At 41.9% G+C, this 22,084-nt stretch overlaps 1 protein-coding gene across 14 annotated transcripts in view; it reads left to right on the forward strand.

Moving 5' to 3' along the window:
* Positions 1-22,084, forward strand: part of RGS6 (regulator of G protein signaling 6) — a 606,508-nt gene that overhangs the window by 24,086 nt on the left and 560,338 nt on the right. Inside the window, exons 1-2 of one of the 14 annotated variants that reach the window (XM_058739539.1) lie at positions 5,466-5,665; positions 5,762-5,839. The exons of 3 other annotated variants lie outside the window; for them this stretch is intronic. The gene's annotated coding sequence lies outside the window, so the exon portion shown is untranslated. Of the gene's footprint in view, positions 1-3,898; positions 4,079-4,329; positions 4,802-5,009; positions 5,179-5,465; positions 5,666-5,761; positions 5,840-7,460; positions 7,582-22,084 lie in introns of those variants that run through there. 10 more of the 14 variants (XM_058739536.1, XM_058739543.1, XM_058739541.1 and 7 more) reach the window with 10 other exon arrangements.

Raw genomic sequence — 22,084 nt, forward strand, 5'->3', positions numbered from 1 at the left:
TTATTTCTTTCTATCAGCATGGACTCATCTCTATTTTACTCAAAGGTTACAACTTGTTGCTGTCATTATTTATTTTGATGCTTAAATTGTCCTAGATTTGGCTGATAGAGACCCCTTTAGATCCTATATTCTTTGAACGTATCTCCATAATTCTTTAAGTACCTTTTCATTTTCCTTGCACAGCAAATTATTCTGGTTTTACCCACTACACCATGGAGCCATAGTTCTTTTTGGTGGAGAATGGTATTTAAAAACCAAAGTCTGAGTATTAGGTGTGTTCATGGCTACTGGGGTACTATTGCATTTAGACTCTCTCAGTGAATGGAAGTAGGAAACATACCAACATATATATGCACATATTCATATATTTTTCTATCTTTTCATCTGTGTAAAGTAGAATTCATTTCATGCCATCTTCTTTAATTTCAAGCCACATCACTGGGTTTATTCTAATCTTTCCTCTTTTTATATCTGTAATTCCCTTCTCCAACAGTGACAAAACTGCCTACCAATATCCTTAATATATTTACTTGTTTGTTCAATTCCTGGTATGTAAACCAATCTGTTGGCCATGGTAGCAAAAAGTATGGCCTGTCTCTATGAAGTTAATTATTTTATCATTACATATATATATATATAATATTTATGATATAAATATATGTTATATTAAAATTACATATAAGTTATATATATAATAAAAACATGTAGTATATATGTCTATGTGTATAAAATATATACACATACATGTATACATGTGTAATTATTTTATTGAATTGCAAATTCAAATTTATTGAATATAAGTAAATACATATAAATTTTATTGAGTTGTAAATTAAAATTTATTGAATATAAGTAAATACATATAAAAATATCTGATTATATATAATAAGCTTTACTGATATATACCATGAAGTTCAAGGTGTACTATGTGATGATTTGATACACGTGTATATTGCAAAGTGATTACCACAGTAAGGTTAGTTAACACTTCATCCCATCACAAAATTACCACTTTGTGTGTGTGTGTGTTTAGATGACAATTAAAATTTACTCTAACAACTTTCAAGCATAATACAGTATTGTTAACTATAGTCATCATGTTGTACATTAGATCCCTAAAACTCATGCATCTTATAACTAGGTTTGTACGCTTTGATCAACATCTCCTCATTTTTCCAATCTCTTGGAAACTACCATTCTATATTTCTATGAATTCAGCTTTTTTAGATTTCACAGTGAGCTCATACAGTGTTTGTTTTTCTCTGATTTATCTCACTGAGCATAGTGTCCTCTAGGTCCATCCATATTGTTGCAGATGGCAGGATTTCCTTCTTTTTGTATGGCTAAATAATGGCTCGTTCTGTGAAAAATGCCGTTGGAATTTTGACAAAAATTTTGGTAATAATAGTAAGTGTGTGTATTTGTGTGTGTGAGATCCATTCATGTGTCCATGGATAATCAGGTTGTTTCCATGTCTTGGCTATTGTAGAAAATGTTGCAACGAACATGGGAGTGCATATAGCTTTTTGAATTAGTGTTTTCACTTTTGGGGGGGATATATGTCCAAAAGTGGAACTGCTGGATTATTTGGTAGTTCTATTTTTAATTTTTTGAGGAAACTCCATAGTGTTTTCCATAGTGGCTGCACCAATCTACATTCCCATCAGCAGTATACGAGGGTTCCCTTTTCTCTACTTTCTCACTAATACTTGTCTCTTGTCTCTTTGAAAAATAGCCATTGTAACAAGTGTGAAGTAATATCTCATTGTGGTTTTAATTTGCATTTCCTTAATGATTAGTGATATTGAGCATTTCTTCATGTGCCTGTTGGCCATCTGTATGCCTTCTTCGGAAAAAATGTCTATTCAAGTCCCTCACCCATTTTTTACCTGCTTTTGTTTTTCTATTGAGTTGTATGAATTCTTGTACTTCTCACCAGATATTAACTCCTTATCAGATAGATGGCTTGAAAATATTTTCTCCCATTCTATAAGTTGCCTTTTCAATTTGCTAACTGTTGCCTTTGCTGTGCAGAAGCTATTTAGTTTGATATAGTCCCACTTGTTTATTTTTACTTGTGTTGCTTGTGTTTTTGGAGTCATATCCAAGAAATTGTTGCCAAGACCAATGTCAAAGAGACTTTCCTCTGTTTTCTTCTAGTAGTTTTACAGTTTTGGGTCTTATGCTTAAGTCTTTAATCCATTTGGAGTTAGTTTTTTTGAGTTGTGTAAGCTAGGGGTCGATTTTCATTATTTTGCATGTGAATATCCAGTTCTCCTAACATCAGTTAATTCTTGGCTCCTTTGTCAAATATTCATCCACTGTTTACATGTGGATTTATTTCTGGGCACTCCATCGGTCTATGTGCCTGTTTTTATGCTAATACCATACTGTTTCGATTACTATAGCTTTGTAATATAGTTTGAAATTTGAAATCAGGTAGTGTCATGCCTTTAGCTTTGCTTTTCTTGCTTTAGACAGTTTTGGCTATTTAGGGTCTTTTGTGGTACCATATACATTTTAGGATTCCCCCCCCCCCCCCGTTTCTGTGAAAAATGTCATTGGAATTTTGACACAGATTATGTTGAATCTGTAAATGGCTTTGGGCAGCACGGATACTTTAACAGTATTAATTCTTCCAATCTATGAACGTGGGATATCTTTCCATTTATTTGTGTCTTCTCCAATTTCTTTCACCAATGTCTTGTAATTGTCAGTGTATGGATCTTTCACCTCCTTGGTTAAGTTTATTCTTAAGTATTTTGTTCTTAAGTATTTTGTTATATTTGAAGACCTTTCTTCAGATGCTCCTGAAGCTCACTGCTTATACTTCCAGATGGTTGTTCCCTGATGCCTGACCCTCAAGAAGCTGCTGGTCTCAGAAATGCAGGGCTCCCCTTAAAAGGAAGACCCCCTTCCCATCCCCCATCTCTCAGTAAGAAGCCCATTCTCTACCTGTTCCAAACAGCTGCAGCCAGCTCCACGAAGATGCTTACACCAAATAAACCTGGGAACAGAAAATTTTCATATTTTAACAAATGAAATAACTGGGGCATCTAATGAAATTACATTTTACTCATTAGGTTAAGTGTGGTTTCCTTTGGTTGCAGGCTTTCTTCCAGGTTTTGGTGGCACTACTTTTGTGACTTAGCCCCAGGTAATACATATACCTGCTTGGGTACGTCCCCATTAAGCAGAAGGGTCTGAGGGCTGGGACCGTTATTTTATCAATTTCTAGTGCTTGGCAGAGGGTCTAACACAGGGTAGGTGCTAATTATTGTTAATTGGATGAAAGAATGAATATGTCCATTAGTCAATATAGAATGGCGGGAAAGGAGATTTATCTTGGGAAGGAGACATTAAAGTTCAACCTGTGACCCACGTGGATGAAGACAGGTCATGCATCTTTAGAAATCTTTAGATATTTTATTTCGAGTTTTTGTTTTCCTGGTAACACTACACAATTCAAGAATAAGTTATTCTTGATATTGGTTACATTGACATTGCACACTGCTCCCATGGTGACCATCCAGTACCAACAATGTTGTCCTGAGTTTTTAACCAAATATCCAATTTCAAAGATCCCACATTAAAGAATGTCTTCAGTTCAAGTTACCCTTTCTCTTTTTCTGTCTTCAACCTTTTCCTCTTTTCCCCAAGAACGTCTGCAGAGTTAATTTCTCTTGAAAATTCTTTCGTGGTGTTCCAGATACGAATGATCATAAAATAATCCAAACACAGCATGTGGTGTAAATGTTGAATCGATTAAAATGACGAGGTTAGTCACAATATCCCTGACGATCGCCGTGGCCCATTTTAATTTAGAGGGCGCCAGCTACACGTCAGCAAGAGACTGAAAGCTACCGGGCAAACCACTCCGGACCAGGAATCCCTAAGACAACCCTGACGCCGCTGAAGTTTCCAGACGCGGCCAGCTCTCGGGACTGACAGAAGGAGCCTCCGCATCGCCGAGCCAGTCTGCCAGTTTTCTCGGCAGCAGATAAAGTGCCAGGAATTTCTAGGCTTTCCCTTCCTCGGGCAAATCCCAGTCTGCACCGTCTGAGGCGCTTAGGAACAGGTGAGCCGAGAGGCGGCGCCCGGGGGACGCGCGCAGGTGCCTGGGCTCCGCCCGGTCCCGCCCGGCCCCGCCCCGGGAACCTCCCGGCCCCGCCCCGGGCCGCCCCGCCCCGCCCCGCCCCGCCCCGCCCCGCCCCGCCCCGCGCCACTCCGCTCCGGGCCCAGGTGCCTGCGCCCAGGTGCGCGCGGCGCGGGGCTGCAACTCTGCCCGACACCCGACAGCGGGCGCCGCTGCGGCGGTTCGCGAGCGGCGGAGCTGAGCTGAGCGGCTCCAGGAGTTGGGGCAGCTCCTGCGCCCGGCCCTGCTCGCAGCGAGAGCTCCGCCCGGCGCCGGCATCCCCCAGCTGCGGGAGCGGGCGGGCGCCGAGGGGGCGGACCGACCTCCGCGGACCCCGGCGGCCTGGGGCGGGCGAGGGGCGAGCGCCGGAGATCCCGAGCGCCCCGCGCCCCGGCACCATGCGACCCACCGCGCCTCCTGGCTGGCCCCGGGCTTCGCTCTCCGCTCCCTAAACCCCGCGCTCGCCACCGCGGCAACTCGCAAAGACAAGGCGGGTCGCCGGAGAGCAGCGGGGAGACCGCCTCCGACGTCCCCTCCGCCCCCCAGAGGCTGCCGGTGCCTCGTTCTCCGGGCTTCTCTAGCTTTACCATGAACCTGGCTCAAGCTTGGCTTTAGGAGAAATTCAGAAGCCGGAGGGGGAGTCAGTGCAATTCTTTGGTTGCTAAGGTAATTGTAGTTGTGACAAAAACGGGCAGGAAACAATTGCGGGAAAAGAGGTTTTAAAACGGTAGACACCCTCCCCCCCCCCCCCCCACTCCCTTCATATGTGTTGATTTCATTTCATCTCCTGGGTGTGGATGCTGTCCATTTCGGATGCGTGACAGGTGTCGGGCTGTGCGTGTGTGTGCAGTTTGGGACTGTAGAGGCACGAGCTTACATAAGTGGTTAGGCAAGCTGGCGTGCGGACTTGTGTGGGATGGGTGCAGGTCTGCATATAAATCATGTTCCTGGGTTTCTGGGTGCGAAGCGCTCAGTGACTGGGGCCAGCGAGCAGAGGGTTCGTGCTCTTAGGTACTTCCAGTCTTCCGATGCTGTGATCGCAGGTGGGGCACCTTTACCCCAGAAGCAGGCGTTCATTAACTTTTTCTCTGATAAACCTCGCCCTTTTGCGGTTTGCAAGAAGAAGCGCAAGCGAGTGGTAAGGTGTGGAGGGCAGGGGTGGGGGCGAGGGTCTGTTCTTCGGGAACTGCGGCAGGAAAGAGAACGGTAGGTAGGTACTCGCTCTCAGAGGGCGACCGCTAAACTGTTGGCGTGAACAGCTCGTGTTTACCGTCACCGTCAGGCTGTAAACGTGGCCCGGCGAGACGGAAAAAAGTGACCCAGAAAATTTAATTTTGTTTAGAATGAAAGATGCTTTTTAATTTTATTTTGTTATTAGTTTTTAATTTGATGGAGCAGGAACGTGATTTGTTTCTCTCTTGTTGGGAGGAGTGGCATTTCTGCTTTACAAATTGAAGACATTTTGGGGCTTGTTGTCGGCTTGGGATTGTTCCCTCAGCATTTATCAATGCTTAGAAGCTGGATCTGCAGGTAGTTTGTAATCAATACCTTTTAGCAACCCCAAAGTAAAACTGCAAAAATAAGCAGTCTTCGACCAAGCCCAACATTGGACCCTTTTCTCACCAGAAGGGGATGAGAGATGGAAGACGAAGAACCAGGCTTCTAAGTGTCCGGATGGAGTTACAGACGGAGCCGCAAGTTTGTGTATGTTCTGTCAGAAAGTGTTTGAAGGGACACTGTTAATAGGTTTGGCTTCCTATGTTAACAGCAAGGCTTCTCTAGATCACTTTTCGTAGGCGGATGGGTAATTCCAGGGAGTGGGACCTGGGGGTTGGAGAAACTTTCTGTAAGCTGTACATTCTTTATCATTATGTGTTCTTAGTCTTATTAATTTGTTAATTTTGCAATGGCTGAGACTGCTCTGTGACAGAAAGTAAGCAGAGGACTGAGGGACATTTGAGGCTCTTTGGGGATGTGCTTCTGTAAGTGAAAGCTTGCATGCTAAACAGCCAAACCCAAGATAAGAAGTTCTTTCTGAGTTCCCTGATGGTACCGTCGAGCCAAATTGTTGCATAAGTATGGTGATCTTAGATACTATAAATGTTGAGGTATTATATATATATTATATATATGTATAATATAGTATATATTACATTATATGTATAATATAATATATATTACATTCTATGTATAATATAATATAATATATATAATATAATATATTATATATGTATAATATAATATATATTATATGTATAATATAATATATATTATATATGTATAATATAATATATATTATATATGTATAATATAATATATATATGTATGTATTCCCTCCCCCCCTCCATAACTCATTCTTCCCTGAAGGCATCTGTAAATTCTAGAAATATCAGCTATTGTGGGTATTTTGGTACAAAAGGTGGCCACTAGGATTTCCTTTTTGTTCTTTAATTTTTTTAATGTTTGTTTATTTTTGAGAGAGAGAGAGAGCGAGCAGGGGAGGGGCGGAGAGAGAGGGAGACACAGAATCCAAAGCAGGCTCCAGGCTCCACACTGTCAGCCCAGAGCCCAACGCAAGGCTCCAACCCACAAATCTTGAGATCATGACCTGAGCTGAAGTCAGATGCTTTACCGACTGAGCTACCCAGGTGCCCCAGTATTTCCCTTTCCGTTGCCATCGCATTGGTTAACTTTACTTCCATGTCTCCTTTAAGAGACTTTAATTAACAGTGAATTTATTTTGCTGAGAGTTTTAGTAAAACAGTGCTAGTTTTTCTTCAAGCGATACATCTGTCTTATCAAGTGAAACATTACAGCAGTGCTTTTGCGGCAGAAATGCCTCTTTAAATGAGACAATCCTTATTTATCTATTTTTTTTTAGTGATTCATTGATTAAAACTAACCAACATAGATATTTTTTTAAATGAGCAAACATTTCTTGAGAAAGAAAAAAAATTAAAGGGTATTGGGGACAGTGAAATTTGCCAGTAATTTTAGATGTCTTTTTTGTCCACAGGGACAGAATTTGATGTGAAAGTAGGATCCTTCTGTTTCTTATTTCTCTGATATTCTCCCATGCATTTTGTCCCCTGCACTCCTAAGACTTTGCCAGGAATTGCTGAACATTCTGTTTTGTGCTAAGGGTTAAACATCAGGGTGATATGAGTAAGGAGCTATGTGTCATATCAACGTTTTTCAAAAAGGATGCTCTTAGAGATTTCAATAAATGTTTCCTTAGCTTTACAGTTAGCTTAATTCACAGTGCTTTGAACCTAGGAAAGCATTTAACCTCTTCCTTTTCAGTGCCAGCTAGAAGGAATATATTTCCTGAATTTCATCTCATTGTAACATATGGCATGATATAAATAATTACTACACACACAGTATCCTGCTGTATGGAGAGAAATGGAATTACAAAATAAACCTTCGTGTTCAGTGATTTGGAGGTAACATTTCAAAGACAAGTTTTACTTTTCTTCCTTGATTACCAAAGTAATATGTAACCATTAGGAAAAAATTCAAGAAAATACAAAGAAAAAAGATTTGTAATTCTCCCATGGATGGTGAACCACAGCTGACATTTCTGCATGCTGTATATTCCTCCAGATTTTATTCTGATCACATTATTACTTGTATTTTTTAAATTTTTAATTAAGATTTTTTTTCTTATTTTAGAACAAGCGATTGTGATGGGGGGAGGAGCCGAGTGAGAGAGAATTTAAAAAAAAAAAGTTTTTTTAATGTTTATTTTTGAGAGAGAGAGACAGAGCACAAGCAGGGGAGGGGCAGAGAGAGAGAGGGAGACACAGAATCTGAAGCTGCCTCCGTGCTGACAGAGCCTGACACGGGGCTTGAACCCACAAACTGTGAGATCATGACCTGAGTGGAAGTTGGACGTTTAACCGACCAAGCCACCTGGGCACCCCAGAGAGAGAATCTTAAGTAGGCTCCACACTCAGGATGGAGTCCAGCATGGGGCTTTATCCCATGACCTTGGGATCATGATCTGAGCAGAAATCGAGTTGGACACCCAACCAACTGAGCCACCCAGGCACCCCTATTCATTGTACTTTTATACTTCTCTCCCCCAGCCTCCCAAATTTTCAAATCTTGTAAATGGAACTTGGATGTGCTAAAGGTTTAGTAAATTACTACTAGTTTATTGGATGATTTTGATAGAGGAGATTTAAATTTTTAGTAGTGGTTCTTATTTTCAAAGAGAGCAGTTCCTCTGTTTTTCCGTTTTCTCTGAAAAATGAAGGTTTTTACTTTGGTTTGGTAATACTTGGGACTTCACATAAGGTTTAGGGATTAAAGCATCAGAAAAGAAAAAGAACCTTGGCCTTGTGTAGGGTGGGGTGTGCATGTGGAGGGACGGATACCTGAGTTATGGTTTCATTTTCTCCACCTCATGTGGCCTGTGGCCTCTGGGCCTCTGCTTCAAAAGATAAATGAAACTTTCAGCTTTAGTTAGTAAACAAACATACTTGTTGTTTTGACATGTGATGAGGATGATAGTTGTTTGAAGTGGGCTTTTTCAAACACAGGTGGCTCGGGGGTCAACCCCAGAGTTTCTGATGTAGTGGGTCTGGGGTGGGGCCTGAGAATTTTCATTTGTAACAAATGCCCAGATGCTGCTGCCTGCACTGATCTGGAGACCACACCCAGAACTAGATGCTGTGCTCCTTGAGGGCAGACTCCCTGCCCTCTTTTCTTTGCATCCATCTGCCTAGTGTCCCGCCAGGAGGTTCACTGTAAGCGTCGGTTTTCTCCATGGCAAAAACTTTCTCCAGTAGTCAAGATAAAAAAGATAACCATCCAGAATCTGGAGCCATTAAGTCTGCAGTAAGAGTACTAATCAGTCATGAAACCCAGTTCTTCAAACTGCAAGGGAAGCAAAAGTGCTTACAAGTAGGTTGTTAAAATGAACGTTAAACCTAATGAGTTACCTTAAATAACAGCTCAGAGTACCTGCTTGAAATGTTACCAACTGGAAGGCTCATGCATGCTTCACTGTTGCCTTCCGGAGACCTATAAGAGGCATTACGTTTTCTACCACATATACGTTCCAAAAAGGGTGTGTATGTGTCTAGATTCACTATGAATTATCCCAACTACCAAAGCAGGTCAAGGAAACAGTGGCCTAGACTCCTCCCTCCAACCCCCCGCCAAAAAGTAGAACAATGCTCATTAGAACATCGCAAAATGGGGACCTAAGCTTGGAGAAAACATTAACCTGTGTGAGTCCACAAAACTGATCAGTGGCATCACGAGAAATCAGATCCAGGCCTGCTTGACAGGAAAGGGTGTTCTTTACCACATTCCTCTATGGACACGGAGTGAATCCATTTGATGGCCGGGAGATTGCAGGTAGCTGAAATACCCCAGTCACAACTTTTGCTCATCCTGGTGTGGCTACTTCGTGACTAGAGAATTAATCCTTCTACTTAGGCGTTAGAAACATAGGGTGCAGAAAACCTCCATTTTTATGGATGGGAACTTAAAATGTAACTATTTGAATCTGGACAAAGTAGATGTTCACAAATGCGCTGTGGTGGAGACCCACTTTCTTGGCTTTTCTAAGTACTTAGGTAAAACCTTTCAAGGAAAAAGCTAACCTGTAAGTTTTTGCAGGGTAGAATTCTCTTAGCCTAGTACCTGCCCCACCCAAGAAGCTATTTTCATGCCTGGGGTGATGCACAGATCTAGCAAAGCCCTTCCAGGCGAGCTATGCCTGAACCGGCTTGAGCAGGAACTAGCAGAGACAGCCCTCACTCTGAAGTGCCTCAGGCACCTGTACTGACACCTGGCCAGCCCTGAGCCCTGACAGAGACCTGTGACCGGTGGCCCTTAAAGTAGGACAACAGGCAATTTAAAACCTCGTTGATTGTGTTTCTGAACCTCAATTTCCCCATCTGTAAAATAGGAATAACAGAATGCCCCTTGAAGTATCAGTAGCTGGAAGAAAATGACAACTTGCCTAGCATGCTGCATGGAGGAGGCACAGTGACCCAAGAAGGCGGACCCTGTCACACCAATTGTCTATTTTCTAATAATTTTGATTACGAGTTGTTGGTTTGCAGCCCTGGAAGTTTCCCAGTAAGCTGAAACCCACCTGGGTGCAGGAGGGCAAAGAGACCCAGGGAAGCATTCACTCCAGGTTGGTAGGCGGCAGCGTTAATTAGCAAGGAAACTTACATAGGAGCTTCGTCCGGAGCAGCTGCAAGATAAATAGCCCTCTCCATGTGGCACCTGCGTGGCTCAGTCGGTTAAGTGGTGAAGCGTCCACTCTTGATTTCGGCTCAGGTCGTGATCTCACAGCGGAGCCTGCTTGGGATTCTCGCTCTCCCTCCTTCTCTGCCCCTCCCCCACCAGCACTCTGTCTTTCTCTCAAAATAAAAATCTCCGCATTGAATTGCCTGCCGGAATCGAAGGGGTTTTGTAGGAGCCTTAATGGCGTTCAGGTATGTGTTTAGTCCGGATGGAGCTCAGCAGCTCCTGATTCTCCCAGGGTTATGCCCTTGGAGGTGGCTCCCACTTTGGGAACCATGGGCAGAGCAGACATGCCAAGGACTGGAGAGGGGATGAGGAGCCTCTGAGTGCCCACGTCCCCCTCTCAGGTCACCCGGTGGTCCTGTCCTCTTGATAACCTCCTCCAAAGTGAGTCTGTGAGGACTTGCCTATATCAGCCTAGCATTTGAGGGACTCCCAAGTCCCTTGGAGAATCCTGCTCCAGAGTTCTAAAGGTGGATTTGAGAAGGTTCGTAGAAAATAGGTGGCCCAGACACTAGGTGGAGAGGGTGGGGTGGGAAGGATCTTCCTCTGCAGTAGCCAAAGATGGGTCTGTTTCCTTGAGCCTAAAGGCCATTAATCATTAGCAGGAAGAGAGGTGAAAAATAGGGGCTGCTGCTACATGGCTGTCTCTTAGGGCGGATTGTGACCCATACTCAAAGCAAGGCTGTGCAGTGTTTTTCCTCCGTACCTTCAGGATCTCTTACAGTGTTTGGCAGGCTAGGAGTTGGGTGAACGTTTGCTGAGTTACTGGCTTGTAGAGTGGCAGCTCCGGTGGGTGAAAATGGGAGGGAGGATGAACTAGTATTGGCAGAGAGAGATGGACTGGTCTGGGTGCAGGTACATGGGCTGGGGCAGGTGTGGATGCAAGGGACCCCATTCTTATTGTTTACTTGATTTTGCCTGCCTGGGTCACCTTGGATTTATGATATACTGAGGCCCTCTTCCTGGTTTGTAATTATGCACTAGTATTTTTCTCTCCCTCTGCCTGTGGGCTTCTTAAAAGATGTATTTATTTTGAGAGAGAGAAAGAGAGAGAGAACGAATGGGGGAGTGGCAGAGAGAGAGGAAGAGAGGGAATCCCAAGCAGGCTCTGTGCCATCAGTGTAGAGCCCAACGCGGGGCTCGATCTCACAAACCGTGAGATCATGCTCTGAGCTGAGATCAAGAGCCAAACGCTTAACCACGTAACCGACTGAGCCACCCAGGTGCCCCTGTTTGTTTGTTTGTTTGTTTGTTTGTTTGTTTTAACCATGATTTTATCCTGTACCCAGCACCAGACCACACACACAGTCAGTGCTTGAGAAAGCACTTGTTTGTTTCCTAAATAAAAAGTTGCCAAGCCTACAAAGCTATGGATCTGTCATGAAAGAGTGAAGTGATATTGTTCAGCACTTGTAAGGCTTTTTTTGTAGATCACAGCCTTTTAAAAAGAATTAGGTGTAATTACTCCCATTTTATAGATGAGAAGACTGGCTGAAGCAGAGGTTTAGCCGCAAGCCGTATGTCAGGTAGTTATTGAGTAGAGAGAAACTGAGGGATTTAGATTTAAATCTTGCCTGATCACAGAGTCTTGAGTCTGATGTATCTCAAAATGGGGGATAGACAGAGACCCTACCCTCGAGATCACTTCAGTTGTCATGGAGAGATATTAGCAATAAATAGAAAATTAACAATGAAGGATGTTAAGTGACAGTTTAGGGAAAAATGCATGGAATTTTGTAAGTCAGATTAGGTAGCAAATAGATGACAAAGACAGTAAGTGCAGTTCAGTGTGGAAAGAGAGCATTGTAGCATCAGACCTGGTAGAGACAGGCTTTGAGAAATCGGTAGAAATTTCATAGGTGAAGAAAAAAGACAACAGCAAGCTTTGCAGGTGGAGGTATTGATAATGGCTTAGTAAAGCAATTATTGTTCTTCAGAGTAAGAACCCATTTTTTTCTTGAAACGTGGGGCCCTCTGACCCATTTTTGATAGACACATGGGTACCAAATTCATGGGTACCAGGAGTTTTTGCTAAAAGCAAGATAAGCCACCCATGTATGATGATGAATAAATGACCCCGAACCCCAGGGTTGGGAAGCCATCAGGGACAGGTGAGGACTGTGTTAAAGCAAAGTCTATGTTCTTCTCAGAAAGCCCTGTTGTCGCCATCCATTTTTTTTTTTAATTTTTTTTAACGTTTATTTATTTTTGAGACAGAGAGAGACAGAGCATGAACGGGGGAGGGTCAGAGAGAGAGGGAGACACAGAATCTGAAACAGGCTCCAGGCTCTGAGCAGTCAGCACAGAGCCCAACGCGGGGCTCGAACTCACGGACCGCGAGATCGTGACCTGAGCTGAAGTCGGACGCTCAACCGACTGAGCCACCCAGGTGCCCCATGTCGCCATCCATTTTTAATCATTAGCAACCAATTTTAATTAGAAAAATATTGTGTAGATGTACATTGCTCAATCCAAGCAAGACACTTGTTTGAGCTGGCTTTGTTTTTTATATGTGTGACCTCTCTAGAAGAAAGACAACAGCTTAAAAAAATGTCCAATGTCTTTTTCCCTCAAGCTGCTATGTAAGTGCTACTGTGTTCAGATTCCAAACCAAGCAGGAAGATGCCATTATATTATTTTGCTGACCGTACATCCTAAAACAAAGACTGATTCAGCAGCTGGTCAAAATAGAAAGGATGCATTCACAAAGAATAAATTTATTGATTATATTTTAGATTTTTTTTTTTTTTTTTTTTTTTAGAGGAAGGCACTTTAACTTTTAGAATGGCACATAGTTTAGGAGCTTGGCTGCTGACTTCTGCTGGAACCCCGGGGTCTGTGACATTGGGCAAAGTAGCTTACCACCATTGATCTGCATTCTCCCCAAGTGCAGAATAAGGCTGAGAAATTGTGATTGCTGAGGGCATTACCGACGGAGAGATTGTTCCTGGATGTTGGGCAGGGAGGGGGGGGTTCCTTCCCCAGGTCACGGTTTGTCTAAGGTCCTTGCCGTTTTTTCCTGCTTTTCGCCTGGCTTGTCCTCATCGGCAATACGTCCCACTAATGAACACCTTTTTCTAGATGATAATTAATCAGGTATGGCTCTTGTTACCAAGAAGTTTAAAATTCTGTGGGGAGGGGGAGGAGAAACAGGATGTGTTAAGATAAGCACACATAAATGGGATAGGGGAGAGACTATGGAGAGATTTCATTGAAGATGTTGAGTGGACAAATTGGACATTTGACAACCAATGGCTTTGGGACCTGCAGAGATGGGAGCAGGGGCCAGAGGTGGCCAGGGTGTGCTTGAGGCATTTCAGTTAAGTAAAAGTACAGGGGTGACAAAATGTGCAAAGAATATCCCCCTATTGAGAATCAGATCCTTAAAAACCTTTCAGGCAGGAAGTCTATGTTGGTGAACTTAAAACTTGAGGGGCAGCAGAGACAGGGGACATCTAGGTAGTAAGTGAAACTGTTTAAAATAAATATTCACAAGTACCAAAAGTACAAAGAGAAAACAAAGTAGATTGTGAGTGACATTTTCCTCACCTTATGTTGGTAACAGAGGTTGTGCCACAGTGAGTTTCTAGTTCTTGCCATTTTCCAGGAGATCACTCCTCTGCAGTGAAATGCTTGTAAGAGGGTTTGCTTTATTAGAGCCATGCACGGTTCCCATGCAAATGGGCCTTTTCCTGTACTGTGTCAGGCTCTCTGTCTAGACATTCAGTGCCTTTTAGACTTTCTGACTGCCAGCTTGACCGCGGACTCCAGTAGCTTCCTGTGGCTCAAGGGTAAAGTGGATGAATCTTGGGATAAACCTTATTTAACTTGCTCGGCATAACTGATTAGGAAGCTCTCAGATGTCTCACCCCTATGCGTAGGGTATCAAGCTTCATGCCAAAGCATATGCTGTCAATTCCAGGTTTTCATTTCTTTGGCTTCCTGTAGCTTTCAAAAGCTTCTCTGCAAAAACCACTTCCCCTGCCTGCCATCTGCCTTACAACCTCCCTCCCTCACTTAAAAAAATCTGTGTCTAAGCCCCAGTTTCTTGTCTTTTTAATTATCCTTAACGGGGAATGACCTGTTGGCTATGAACGACATATTTGGAAGTAGATTGGCTTAAGTTGAATTTTGCTTATTGGGAATCCTTGGTTGGGATAAGTTACTTGGGGTTGCGATTGGACATGTTGTTGGTCATGGAAGATGGACAGTGATTGACAAGACTAGAAATTCAAATTGGGGCCAGTCTATTAGGGACTTGAATGCCACACGCATATAGCAGTGGTGATGATAATGGAGACTCAGGGCTTTCTGGCATATAGAAAAAGAAAAAAACCCAAAGAACTGAATTAAAGCAAATTTAAACCAACTCAAGAAGAGGAACCTATGTGACTTCTACATCTGGGAATTCAGGCCTGGCTGGATCCAGAGACTTAAATAATGCTGTCAGCATTCTTAACTTGATACTTCATTGCCTTGACTTCCTCCTTTGGTGACACTAGAGAAAAAGAAGATGGTCACGAATATCCCTCCCCTCAGGTCCTTTTCACACTGCCCCTCACAGGGAACAGGGTCTTCATTCTTCCAATGTCCTTCTCTCAGCCTCAGGGAAAGCCCCAGATCAGTCCCAGTGGTGCAGCCTGATCTAATCAGCATGTCCCATCATACAGCATCCTCTGGCCAGAGTAGTCCACGGGCCCACCCTGCCCTATCAGAAGAAGGAAATTTGATAGCAAAAAATATACAGGGCAACCAGAAGTAGCTGCCTCAGTCTTCTAACCTGGCTGAAGAACTTTGGGTTTCATTTGTTGGGCAGTAGAATAAATGTAGAGTGTTTCGGCCACTGTTTGAGAGTTCTGAGATACTTTATAAGAGTTGGAAATTTTTCATTATCCAAGATAAAGGTTTTTTTGGATAACGCGAAAGATTTCCTCAGTCGTGTGTTTCTTTTTTGTTTTTTTTTTTTTTTAATGTTTGCTTATTTTTGAGAGAGAGGGATAGAGACAGAGTGTGAGGAGGGGAGGGGTAGAGAGAGAGAGAAAAACACAGAATCTGAAGCAGGCTCTAGGTTGTGAGCTGTCAGCAGAGAACCTGATGCAGGGCTCAAACCCAGGAACCACGAGATCGTGACCTGAGCTGAAGTCAGACACTTAACCTACTGAGCCACCCAGGTGCCCCTCAACTGTTTGTTTCTAATCTCGTTTCCTTTCTATACCAGCTTCCTCATTCAAGGATTACCGCTTCTGTTCTGTAGCTGCCGCACAAAGGCCAGAGTGAATGTATACAGTGGTGACATGACGTCACCTACAGCCCTGCAGTTATATGTGCATGGCTGTACCTGAGACGGGCCAGTGCCACCTTGAGAACAGATGCTGTATCCTTCCCCCAGAATATTTGCGCTGTCCTTTTTTAAACATACAATTTTAGACGATAAGATACTCACGGAAGAGTACGCAAATCATTGCTGGATAAATTTTCGAGCAGTAAATACCTCCGCATTATCACTCCCAGATCAAGAGATAGAATGTTACCAGTCCCCCCAGAAACGACCCCATGCACCTCCCAGTAACTGCACCCCCACATTCCCTAGGGGTAACTGCTAACCTGATTCCTAATACCATGGTGTTCCACACCATTCAAAATGGTGTTCCACATTTTGAAACGTATATATGAAATATATACGGAATTATACACAGGTATACATCCCGCCTTTTTTGTGGCTTCTTACGCACAGCATGGTTTGAGCCATCTGTGTTGTGGTATGGAGCAGTCTACTTTTTATTGCTGGGTAGCCAACCACTTTGTAATATCTCACAAATTGTCTATTCATCTGCTGTTTGTTGACAGGCATTTGGGACAGTTCCAGTTTAGGGCTGTGAGGAATAATGCTGCTGTAAACAGTTTTGTGCGTGTGTGTGTCGGTGCACATATGAATGCATTTCTGTTGGATATACATGGAAGGCTGGTTTGCTGGGGCACGGGATACATATGTCCAACTTCAGTAGATTCTTACAGAGTTTTCCTAAGTGGTTGTAACACTTTCTATTCCTCCTGTCACTTGATGAGTGTTTAAGTTTCTCTACATACGTGTCAGCACTTGGGATTGTCGGACTTTTTAATTTTAGCTTTTATGGTGGGTGTGCAGTGGTGTCTCATTGTGGTTTTGATTTGCTCTGGTGACTAATGACGTTGTGCCTTTATAATTTTTTTTTGTCACTTTCACTTAATGTCTTGTAGTCGCTGTTCAAGTTGATTGTCTATTTTAAAATTGGATTGTCTTTTTCTTATTGATTCATAGGAGGTTTTTAAAACATTTTTTTTATTTATTAAAAATTTTTTTAAAATATTTTTATTTATTTTGAGACAGAGAGAGAGAGAGAGAGAAAGAGAGAGCATGAGCAGGGGAGGGGGAGAGAGAGGGAGACGCAGAATCCAAAGCAGGCTCCAGGTTCCAAGCTGCCAGCACAGAGCCTGACGCGAGGCTCGAACTCACAGACCACAAGATCATGACCTGAGCTGAAGTCGGAGGCTCAACCGACTGAGCCACCCAGGCGCCCCTGTTTTGTTTTGTTTTTTTTAAACAAATTTGAATACAAGTGTTTTTCCCAGTCATAGGTATTTAAAATATCTTTTCCTATTCTGTGGCTTGCTATTTAACTCTCTTTTGATGAATAGGAGATCTTTATTTATTTAAAAAAAATTTTTTTTAATGTTTATTTTTTGAGAGAGAGAGAGAGACAGAGCATGAGCGGGGGAGGGGCAGAGAGAGAGGGAGACAGAATCAGAAGCAGGCTCCAGGCTCCGAGCTGTCAGCACAGAGCCTGACGTGGGGTCAAACCCACAAACTGCGAGATCATGACCTGAGCCAAAGTGTGACCCGACTGAGCCACCCAGGCGCCCCTGGAGATCTTGCTTTAAATGTAATCCAATCTGTTAACCTCTTCCTTTATGGTTATCATTTTTGTGGCTGCTGAAGAAATTTTTGCTCACCCTAAGGTTGTGAAGTTATTTTTCCACTTTGCAGAAGCCCTGTTGTTATGCCTTTATATGTAGGTTGAAGATCCAGCTGAGGTTGATATTTTACCTATGGCATAAAAAAGAGATCCATATTTATTTTCTTTTCCATATGTATATCCGATTAACCCCTGCCCTGCCTATTGCCCTGTCTGCTTTCTAGTCCCTTCTCTTGTTCTTTTTGGCTCTTATACTGATCCCGCCCTGTCTTAATATAGCTTAATAATAAGTCCATATCTGATAGTGTATGTCCAGTTATTTAAGAATAGCTTGGTTATTCTTAGACATTTGCATTACTGTATAAATTTTAAAATCCTCTTTTGATGGGATTTTGAATTGGGACTGCATTAAATCTCTAGCCCAATTTAGGGAGTAAACTAATGTCTTTAAAATGTTGACTCTTTCTATTCATTAATATGGTATATCCCTTGGGGTGCCTGGGTGACAGTCTGTTAAGCGTCTGACTTCGGCTCAGTTCATGATCTCTGGGTCTGTGAGTTCGAGCTCCATGTCGGGCTTTGTGCTGACAGCTCAGAGCCTGGAGCCTGTTTCAGATTCTGTGTCTCCCTCTGTCTCTCTGCCCCTCTCCCACTCGTACTCTGTCTCTCAAAAATGAATAAATGTTAAAGAATTTTTTTTTTGAAATATGGTATATCCCCTTTATTTATTTAGGGTTTTATCTCTGTTAGTGTTTTGTATCTTTCCATGTGGTAAAGGTATTGCACCTCTTTCTTCTATATACTATATGCTGTTGCTAGTATTTGAAGTCAGCAGATGCTATTATAAGTGATATCATTTTAAACATGTTTTATGGTTGTTGGTCTGTGGATATACAGAAATATAGTTGATTTTTATTTGTTGACATTGATTGAGTCCAGTGACTTTCCTAAGTTCACTGATTAATTCTAATAGTTCCGTGTAGATTATTATGGCTTTTCCATGTACACAATCAAATTACCTGAGAAACAGTTTTACTTCTTCCTTTGCAGTCTCCCTTTGCTTCCTTTCTTTTTATTTCTTTTTCTTGCCTGTTGCGTTGGCTTAGACCTCTACTGTAACAAAGAATAGAAGTGGTCATGGCAGGCAACCTTGTCTCATTTCTAATCTGTGGGAAATTTTCAAAGTGTGACTATTAAATATTATGGTTGCTATGTTTTGTAAATATCCTTTATCAGATTAAGCATGTTCCTTTACATTCAGAATTGGCTAAGAGTAGTTTTGCGAGTAGATGTTGAATTTGACTAGATGCTTACAGAATAGTTGAATGGAATGTCCGGCTCAGCTCTGCACTTCCCTTTTCTTTTGGATCTTGGTCTCCTATGTCCTCTTTGGACACCCTAAGGTCATCCTGTGTCCTTAGGAGCACTCCTTTTTCCAATTGTATCTGGCTTTTCTAGTTCTTGAGAGTTGTTCTGTTACAAGGCAGGCCCTCTTTGTAGGAAGTGGTACATGCTAATTGTACTATTTTTGTCGCCCATCAAACATGAGTGAAAGTGTAACGAACCCTCAGAATCCTATTCAACTGTTATTTCTTTGACCTATATTGCTCCTGCCTGATGAACTTCACGAATAGATATTTTTGTTTGTTAAGTCTTGCGGTCTCTAGCACTGTATGCATTATGGAGTATGCATAATGTATATATTATGGAGTCCTAGAAGAGATGCACTTGATATTTAAATGCCTGGTTTTAGGGTAAAAAGATTCTGGTTTTACCTGTTCTTAAAAAAAGAAGAAGAAAGGGGCGCCTGGGTGGCGCAGTCGGTTAAGCGTCTGACTTCAGCCAGGTCACGATCTCGCGGTCCGTGAGTTCGAGCCCCGCATCAGGCTCTGGGCTGATGGCTCGGAGCCTGGAGCCTGTTTCCGATTCTGTGTCTCCCTCTCTCTCTCTGCCCCTCCCCCGTTCATGCTCTGTCTCTCTCTGTCCCAAAAATAAAATAAAAAACGTTGGGAAAAAAAAATTTTAAAAAAAAGAAGAAGAAGAAGAAAGAAGACAACAAAATCTCAAGGAATATAACTGACATTCTTTAAAAAAAAAAAAAAAGCCAATAGGAGTGCCTTTCTTTTTGGGTCCCCAGGGAACACGCCCTCCTCTTTATCTCTTAGTCATTCCCTTCTGTGTATAACAATTGGCAAAGCTTCTCTGACACTCCTACCTCTTCCCCAGCGGTGATACAGTCTTTATCATGTGAAATCAGAGAATAACAAGAGTTGCTTCTGCAGTCCCTATAGTCAGGAGTATTAGACCCTATATGATCTTAGGACTCATACTAATAAAATGTGAGTCCTCTCACGTGGGAGGAAAGACATTTGGAACCCGAAGACCTAAATTTTAATGCTGGCTCTGTTACTAACCGGCAAGATGATGTGAGAATATAATTTGATCTCTCAGACTTTGGGTTCATCCTCTGAAAAATTAAGTGGTTGGGATTGCTCAGGGAACAGGAAATTTTTTTATGAGAAGGATCAAATAGTAAATACTTTGAGCTTTGTGGGCCATATGGTCTTTCTTGCAGCTACTGGGTCTCTGCTGTTGTAGTGCAAAAGCAGCACAGACAGTAGGTAAACAAAGGTGTTTATTTATAAAACTTTATTTCTGGGCACAGAGATTTGATTTTATACAGTTTTCATGTGTCATAAAATATCATTCTTCTTTTAACTTTTTTCCCCACCATCTAAAAGTGTAAAAACAAACAAAAAGAACAAAACAAACGCATAAGAAGTAAAACCATTTTTAGTCCACAGACCATACAAAAATAGGCAGCAGGCTAGATTTGTCCCCTGGACCCCAGCGTGCCAATCTTGGAACTTGTTGGTTGGTAAAGGCTATTCCGGAGCTCTGTGTTAGGCCTTGATCTTCCTAATCTTTGAAAAAAAAATTTTTTTTTCCTGTCCCATGCACATTGTTCACGAGAGCCTTATTCCTTTCTCTTAAATCAATTCAGAATAAGAAAATAAAATATTTTATTTTCCTTTTATTTCTTCTCTGAGGCTTGCTCTTTATTTTGTAGATCCGAGTTTCTGACACCAGTAATTTCCTCTGTCTGAAGAACTTCTAGCATTTCCTGAAGGGCAAATCTGCTAGCGATAAACTTACTTATTATTTATTTGTCTAAGCAAGTTTATTTGTCCTTCGTTTTGAAGAAGAATCTCACTAGATGTAGAATTCTAGTTTGATGTTTTTTCTTTCAATATTTTAAATATTTCACTTCACTCACTTGTTTTTGCATGGTTTCTGTTCAGAAGATGTCTATAATTCTTATTCTTGTTTTTTTGTAGGTAAGATTTTTTTTTCCCTGTGATGTCTTTTGAGATCTTTTCTCTATCTTTGATTTTTTTGCAGTTTAAATATGATGTGCCTTGGTGTTATATATATGTTTTTAGTTTACAGTGATTGGAGTTATCTTTCTAGATTTGTGGTTTGGTGTGTATCTGACCTTGGAATGTTCTCAGTTATTCCTCCAAATGTTTCTTCTCCTTTCTCTTTCTTCTCCTGGTATTCTAATTACACTTATATTATACCTTTTGATATCGTATCATAGTTCCTGGACGTTTTGTCTCAGTTTGTGAAGATTTACTTTTCTCTCTCTGTTTTTTCAGTTTGGGGTTTCTGTTTTTTTAATTTAAATTTTAAATAGCTAATATGCAGTAGTTTCAGAAGGAGAATTCAGTGATTCATCACTTACATACAACACCCAATGCTCATCCCAACAATTGCCCTCCTTAATACCCATCACCCATCTAGCCCATCTCCTACCCACCTCCCTCCGTCAACTCTCAGTTTGTTCTCTTGTGGTTTGTTTCCGTCTCTTCACTCCCCTCCCTCTCCTTCCCGTATGTCCATCTGTTTTGTTTCTTAAATTCCACCTGTAAGTGAAATCATATATTTGTCTTTCTCTGATTGATTTATTTCGCTTAGCATAATACACTCTGCTGAACTCTGTCTACATCATTGCAAATGGCAAGATTGCATTGCTTTTGATGGCTGAGTAATATTCCATTGTATATATATTACCTCTTCTTCATCTGTTCATCAGTCAATGGACATTTGGCCTCTTTCCATAGTTTGGCTATTGTTAATAATGCTGCTACAAACATTGGGGTGCATGTACCTTTTCAAATCTGTATTTTTGTATTCTTGGGGTGAATACCTGATACTACAGTTGCCGGATTGTAGGGCAGTTCTATTTTTAGTTGTTTGAGGAACCTCCGTACTGTTCTCCAGAGTGGCTATACCAGTTTGCATTCCCACCAACGGTGCAAGAGGGTTCTCCTTTCTTTGCATCCTTGTCAACACCTGTTGTTTCTTGTGTTGTTAATTTTAGTCATTCTGACATGTGTGAGGTGGTATCTCCTCGTGGTTTTGATTTGTATTTCCGTTTGGGGTCTGTATTGACCTTCAGGCTCACTGATTCTTTCCTTGTCCATTTTGAGTTGACCCAACGAGCCCTTAAAAGGCATTTTTCATTTGTTACAGTGTTTTTGACTTCTCACATTTACCTTTTTTTTTTTCTAAAGAGTTTCCATCTCTCTGCTTTCATTACTATCTACATTGTCTATTAGAACCCGCAACATACTTAATCATAGTTTTAAAAAATTTCTTGTCTGATAACTTCAACATCTGTGTCCTGATGTTGATGAAGGAGTGAGGGATGGAGAAG

Source organism: Neofelis nebulosa, chromosome 7 (assembly GCF_028018385.1).
Source record: "Neofelis nebulosa isolate mNeoNeb1 chromosome 7, mNeoNeb1.pri, whole genome shotgun sequence".
NCBI lineage: Eukaryota > Metazoa > Chordata > Mammalia > Carnivora > Felidae > Neofelis > Neofelis nebulosa.